Raw genomic sequence first — 7,620 nt, 5'->3', positions numbered from 1 at the left:
CATGATCTGGTCAGCAGCTAGGCGACGCAGAAACATCTCTCTTCTAGAGTCAAGGGGCAAATTCCCAGTCCCCGTCAATCAAAGAATCACCATTGTTGACGAAATCCGGCTGAAAGAAAACAGGTTCAGCTAGATAAACATCATATAAGTAGTCGTCATCAATTCCACATGCAAATCCATAGCCTAGACGGGGTAAATTTAAAATAAGCTAGCAATTTAACGTGTCTTATGGTCGGGTTATGCATGAACAAGCATAATGAATCTGAGCAATGCACCGAGTACTAACAACTAGAAGTATTTTTATTTATCAACTAGTTAGGTAAATTCCTCTTGTGTTAATTTACTTTTGCACAAAAATGCAAAATGTAATAAAATGAAAATAAGGACAGAGACAGATTTATGCATAAAAAGGAGGAGAAAGGATCTTACTTGATTAACCAAGGAAGCAATGAAATCATCCAAGTCATCACTCTCCACATTCTGTGCCTCACTTGTTCCCATGAGGAATTCATTGATGTTATTCAGTTTGTCACTAACAGCTTGATGATTAACGGTGCTACCTTCATGGAGGTTGTCACTTGCACCACCGCCATTCAGCACCTGGGTCAGCATTGCAGAATTGTCTATCTGAAGGTCAGGTCTCGTGCTTGAAGAACTAGCCAAAGCAGAATTGCCATTCGGCGTCAATGTAGAATGTGTGTCGTTTTCAAAGCTAAATGGTGCCACCTGCTCTCTGAAACCTACTAGTGGTACGGCTTTCCCCATGATTCCTATGATTTTCTTCTGATACTCATTTCCGAAAGTTGGAATCTGTCTTGGGGAACATGCAAGTCTAGACACCTAGTTGATCTTGAAAATGTTACCCTGCGTAGGATTTTCAGGCTTTCCAACATTATGACCAAGATCAGAAAACCTTGATGGCACAACAGCTTTCCAGGAGTTGCTAGGTCCTGCAAATTGTGAACTTCCCTAGCAACCTCGTTAAATTGGACAGCAGAACATGATTGAAGCTGAACCGAAGGCTTTTTCAACAACTCAGGAGACTGCAATGGTAAATGACTAGAAGGAGCCAGCATGTCACCATTTGCTACATCTTCGAAAGGAATACCTCTGCTTGATCCCAAAATCTTGCCACACAATATACTCGCATAGGAGCTGCAAGAACGAGATGAAGAAAAGAACATGTTCGAGGTCAATGTTGGACTGTCATTTGAGCTATTTGCAAATGAACGCCCTGAAATATCAACAGAGGAATGTTTGCTTGCGCTCAATACCACACGATTTGAAATATTTCCAATTGAGCTGCCATAAGGACCAGAAGGTGAGCACTGGCTTGCACCTGGCAGCCCACCACTCGATACAGGTGCATAGGACTTGCTAGAAGAGATGAATCTGCTGATATCCTGCGCTAGCATAGGCATAACATCTTTGGGCAGGTTGACACCGTGGTCACCTGGTTCCATGTTTGACCAAGGAATGCCAAAGTTTTTCTGTGAGCCCATGACATGAACTGACTGTGTGGGCAGCAAAGTTTGCGTTCCAATTGCAGATGAGGAATTCATCTTTGCAAAATGGTTGCTTGTGCTCGGAGAGCCAATGAAGGAGGGGACATTCATGTTTCTCCGCAATGCTTCAGTTTCATCAGCAAATGGACTAGAATTCCTCAGTGTTTCATCATTGAGCTTTCTAAGATAGATTCGGTACTTCTGAAATAAAAAATAGAAACATGTTTTTGTTAAGAAACAAGTTTTATCCAAATATATTTAACAATAATATAGTGGATAGGAACACAAGCATAGTGATCGAGCATAAGAGTAGAAACCAAACCTGCAGATGACTAGCGACATTCTCTCTAGTAAGGCCATCCACATTCATGATTTCTAATATCTTCTTAGGAACAGCCCCTGCATTTACAACAACAAAATATTTGTTAAGAGAAACATACTCCCTCCGTCCCAAAAAATATATGATCCTATGCTTTAAATTGTCTCAAAAAACATGTAAACCTGAGTTTGATATCAGCTTTTAAGTGGAGCCCACCAAAAAAAAACAAAACATGTATTTGACAGATCACCACATGCATGACCCTATCCATCCATCTGTCCTCCCACCAACGCCTCCCTCCTGCACCAGGAAAAAATAACGACGGATCAGAAGAATCCAGAAATGCGTTATGAAACAAAAAGGCAGGGGCACATGCATAATTTTGCGTCTCTGCTAATCCCACCTTGAAACTTGAGATTTCCATTCTTTTTGGGACAGATGGAGAATTTAACAGAAGAATTGTTGATAGATAAAGCATGAAATGCGAAAACTTATTGTCGATGCCAATCTGACTGACAGCTTCTACAAACTTCCGGTGTAGTTGACCACACCACTAGACCCTTTGCTTCTTCTGGGCTGATGTATTCTCGTTGTCCTCATCAACAACATCCATGACCTTTTTGTTTTTGTTTGAGTACATCTTTCTACGGTTTGCTCCAACCTTCTCACCTTTATCAACATCCCCAGATGACAACTTCTGAACATCATCATCACTACCACTGCTAATGTTGTTCCGTGGATCAATCTTACTATTCTTCACCACATGAGTCCATATGCCTCTAAGCTGTTCGAGGCGCACTGGCTTTACCACATAATCACAGTCCCCATGCTTTATCCCTTTCACTATAGTCTGTGTCTTGGTGTTTGCGGATAGCACTGCATGACATAAGGCAACATAAGTCAATTACGACATACAAAAGTCAATGAGCTCAATAGACTAGAAGTGATGGCTGGTTTGAACCATAGCGCAATAATTCCCCCCCTCTTAGATGCAAGAAAGTTGAACGAAAAAATATGGTTTAGATGATAAATCTACCCCAAGACCAATTAGACATATGTGGGGGGTATGACCCCGGATACCCACGGCAGACCACATGGGCTGTGCCCTCAGGGGTGGTCTAGCCCACAAGACGAAGCCTTGCGGGGCACGACTCTGCTCGGCGCCTTCTGCAAGACATCTAGAAGATATCCTGAAGATACTACGAGATCTGTTAGGATATTGTGATCCCAAGATTCCTGTAATCAGTTATTACTTTACGGTTATCTCTCAGATCTAACCGACTTGTAACCCTGCTCCCCAGACTATATAAGGCGGGCAGGGACCCCCTCCAAACTCACGCAATATCATACGATAGCTAATACAAACCAACAGACCACAGGAGTAGGGTATTACGTCATATTGATGGCCTAAACCTGTCTAACTCGTGTGTCTCTGTTGCCTTCTTGTTCTTGATCTCACGCTCCTCTGCCGATCAATCTACCTTCGTGGGATACCCCTCGGAGGACTGCCGATGATATTCTGTCGATAGTTGGCGTGCCAAGTAGGGGTCTGCATGCTGTTTCCTTGTTGAACAAGATGGCTTTTTCCATAGGCTCTTCGTCCCTCCTACAGCCCGACCAGATCTTCATGGTCGGATCGATCTTCTAGATCATCAACGCTGACGGAGTCAGAGAGCTCCTCGAGCTAGCGCAGATCGATTTTGTGCCGATCATCCCCGCACCTGCGACTGCGGATCCGATCTTGGAACCACTTCCGAGGTCGCCTTCATCAGCAACTCGCCACCCGCTTCCTCGCTACCAGAGGAGGCAGATCAACAATGACGATCTGATCGAGTCCATTGATCGGGTCGGTCTGAAGCTCACCGATTGCCTCTCCATCGCCGAATCGGCTCTGGACACTTTGGTTCAGCGCCGACCACCCGTTGATCCAAATCTATTGGAAGCTGTTCAGAAAACTCTAGGAGTTGCGGTGCTGCCCTTCGGGCTCACCAACATCGCCGCCACCTACCAAGATTCCCTGAGGGGCAAATTCACCGACCAGGTGGGAGACATCCTTCCTCTCGCTGACCAGCCTCCACCGGCCGTCAACATGCTCCACGTCAGCCGACGCTCTGGAGCGTCCCTTCAGACATCCCGGAGGAGAATCCAGACTCCGAGTCCCAAGGCTCTACGGAGACCCTCGCTGAAACCTTCACCGAGCAACTTCCTCTCCATCCTTTCCGGGGTGGTGCGATCTTCAATGTCAGCGTTGATAGCCCCCCTCGGAACGGCAAGACCGAGGAGGAACGCGCCACTCGTGAGAACCGAAACGTCAACCGCGCACAACGCCGAGCAAACGAGAATGCCCTCACGATGGCCGAGCAGCAGCTCGACTCGCAAGGAAGGCCACTCCAGCGCAATCTCGACGAAGAGTTTTTCCGTGTTGACGGCCATGACATCTTCAAGACTCCAAGCGCCAATCTGGCAGTGGCCACCAACGAGCTGGCTCGCCTCCCGTAGACGCCCAAGCTCACCAAGGTCACATCCATGCTTAAAGCGGCACACTGCCAGGTCAATGAGATTCGCCAGGATCAGAGACCTTCTGCTCTAGCACTTCGATTCGCCGATCAGTCGCCACAAGAACCGATCACCACCAAAGTCGCTTCACCGACCAGCACCGTGATGATAGGTAACCCCTCCAGGGCGGAGCTAGGGGCAACCACACTGAACATCACTGCCAACATGACCAGGAGGTCGACCAGGACGTCCGGGTGCACCTCAACAATCTCTAAGATGCATGACGACGTATCGACGAACGCCACTTTGGTCGCCAAGAAGACAAAGTACGCCACCGCCAGGAGTACGAGCAAGAGTATGGCAACCTAGACTCAGCCCTCGAGCCAATCGCCGGTGGCAACGCTGCAGATGATGGCGCCGACAACCCCAAGGGGCCCCCGACATTCACAAGGGTGCTCCGAACACTTCAGTGGCCCCGTGGTTTCAAAATCACTAGGGTCGAGCCTACGAGGGGAGGATGAATCCAACACAGTGGTTACATGCTTACACCAGTGTCATGGCAAACTATCTTCCTGTCATGCTCGCGCCAACCGTCATGAACTGGTTTACTAGCCTTGCCCTGGACTCCATTGGATCCTAGGAAGAGCTGAAAAAAGTCTTTACCGACAATTATATGGCTACGTGTATGTGATCGGGAACCAAGCATGATCTCAACTGCATCAACCAGAAGCCATCTGAGCTCCTCCGCAGCTACATCCAACGCTTTTCCGAGATGAGGAATTCTATTCAAAACATCATGGAAGCCGAGGTCATCACTGCCTTCATTCGAGGACTCCATCACCATGAGCTTCGCTCTAAGTTGAACCGTAAGCCACCCACGGGGATCGGCGAGATGATCACAACCGCCAACCAGTATGCTGACGCCGAGGAAGCCAAGGTGCGCTTCAATGAGGATGCGGGCACTCATTGCCCAACATGCCGCTATGACGACCGCTCCGACGACCGCTACCACAATGACTACCGCCATGACGACTATAGTTATCATCGTGACAGTGGCCGTGATCGGCCAGAAGGTCCCAAGACTGGTCAAAATTGCGCCATCGGCCCGACCACATCGTCGCTATCGTCAATGAACCTCATGCCAAGTGCAACTATGACAAACAGTACAAGAAGATCCTCGATGGCCCATGCCCTCTCCATAAGAATGCCAAGCACAAGATGAAGAACTGCCTCGGTTTGGCTAAGGAGTTCTAGGACAAAAAGCTGGATGACGACGCCAATGATGGAGCCGGAGGTTGTCGACCACCTGGGGGCAATGACAATGCCTTCTAGGACCATGACAAGGTGGTTACCATCATCTTTGGGGGCCTCGCTTCCACCGAGAGTAGAAGAGAACGGAAGCTCGCCGCACGGCGGGTGCTCAACATCACTATGGAGGACGCTGTCGCCAACCCCAACTATCGCCCATGGTCTGAGGTCCCCATCACCTTTAGTAGGACCGACCAGTGGGCAGACATTCCCTACACAGGGCGTTTCCCCCTCATCCTCGATGCAACCGTCCAGAAGGTGCTCTTCAGAAAAGTGCTCATCGACGATGGGAGCGCTCTGAATCTCCTCTTCGCCGGAGCCCTAAAGGAGCTGGGCCTCGGATTAGCAGATCTCACACCCTCCGACTCTTCCTTTTGGGGTGTGGTACCTGGCAGGGCCTCCAAACCGCTTGGAGAGATCACCCTACCAACACAGTTCGGCACGGTAAGAAACTACCACGTCGAGCACATCAACTTCTACATCGCCGATTTCAACACCGCCTACCACGCCATACTTGGTCGGCCAGCTCTGGCCAAGTTCATGGCTATACCGCACTACGCGTATCTGGTGTTGAAGATGCCTATGCCTACAAAAGTTCTAGCCCTACAGGCCAACCTCTCCATCGCCTACGCCTATGAGACAGAGAGTCTCGCCCTCGCTGAAGCCACTGACCTCTCCATCTAGATGGCCAGTGTGGTCACCGAAGCCAAGATGTTGCCCGCCGACGACATGGAGACCCCAGAGCTAGAGCCTCCCTGTGTCTCTGCCAAGTCCAAGGAAATAAAGGAGGTCGGCCTCGGCCTCGACGACCCCTCCAAGACCATGAAGATTGGGGCTCACCTTGACCCCAAATAGGAAAGTGCACTCGTCTCCTTCCTACATGCCAACGCCGACATGTTTGCTTGGAAACCTGCAGACATGCCGGGGGTACCTCAGGAGAAGATCGAGCACTCCTTGAATGTCTCACCGACCGCCAAACCGATCAAGCAGAAACTCTGCCGATTCACGCCAGACAAGAAGGAGGCTATTAGGGTAGAAATAAAACGGCTCTTAGCTACCGGATTTATAAAAGAAGTGTATCATCCTAAGTGGTTAGCAAACCCTGTTCTCATTCGAGAAAAGAATAAAGAATGGAGAATGTGCGTTGATTACACTGATCTTAACAAACACGACCCTAAAGACCCCTTCGGTTTGCCTCAGATATACGAGGTTGTAGACTCCACCAGTGGCTATGAACTGCTCTCCTTCCTTGACTGTTACTCCGGCTATCACTAGATCTCCCTCAAGGAAGAAGATTGGATCAAGACATCGTTCATCACGCCCTTCAGTGCATATTGCTACACCACCATGTCCTTCGGACTAAAGAACACTTGGGCGACTTTTTAAAGGACTTTCCAGATGTGCCTCGATCAACATATTGGCCTCAACGTCGAAGCTTACATTGACAATGTGGTCATCAAGTCCAAGACCGCCGATGATCTTATCGCTGATCTCGAAGAAATATTCGCCAACCTAAAAAGGTACCGATGGAAGCTAAACCCTTCAAAGTGCATCTTTGGAGTTCGATTCGGTATACTCCTGGGCTACAATGTCAGTGCACGAGGCATCGAGCCCAATCCTAACAGGGTCTCCGCCATCACCAACATGAAATGGCCAACATGCGTCAAGGATATACAGAAGCTTATAGGCTGCATGGCTGCCTTAAGCCGCTTCATATCGCGCCTCGGTGAAAAAGGGCTACCTTTCTTCAAACTCCTCAAGGCCTCCGAGCGCTTTTCCTGGTCGGAAGAGGCAGACAAAACTTTCGAGTAGCTTAAGTTGTTCCTAACAAAGCCTCTGATCATGACTGCGCCACGGCCAGACAAAACTCTCCTGATCTATATCGCCGCTACTTCTCGCGTCGTCAGCACAACAATTGTAGTCGAATGTGAGGAGGCTGGGCACGCCTATAAGGTGCAACATCTGGTATATTTCATCAACGAGGTTCTTAAC

At 48.7% G+C, this 7,620-nt stretch overlaps 1 pseudogene; it reads right to left on the bottom strand.

Annotated features, from left to right (window-relative positions):
* Window positions 1-840: 840 nt before the first annotated feature.
* The window catches only part of LOC136484021 (two-component response regulator ORR24-like), a 29,257-nt pseudogene continuing 22,477 nt past the window's right edge, over window positions 841-7,620 (bottom strand).

This window comes from Miscanthus floridulus, chromosome 9 (assembly GCF_019320115.1).
Source record: "Miscanthus floridulus cultivar M001 chromosome 9, ASM1932011v1, whole genome shotgun sequence".
In the NCBI taxonomy this organism is placed as follows: Eukaryota; Viridiplantae; Streptophyta; class Magnoliopsida; order Poales; family Poaceae; genus Miscanthus; species Miscanthus floridulus.
Note: the sequence above shows the minus strand (reverse complement) of the source record. Positions and strands in the feature narration are given on the sequence as shown.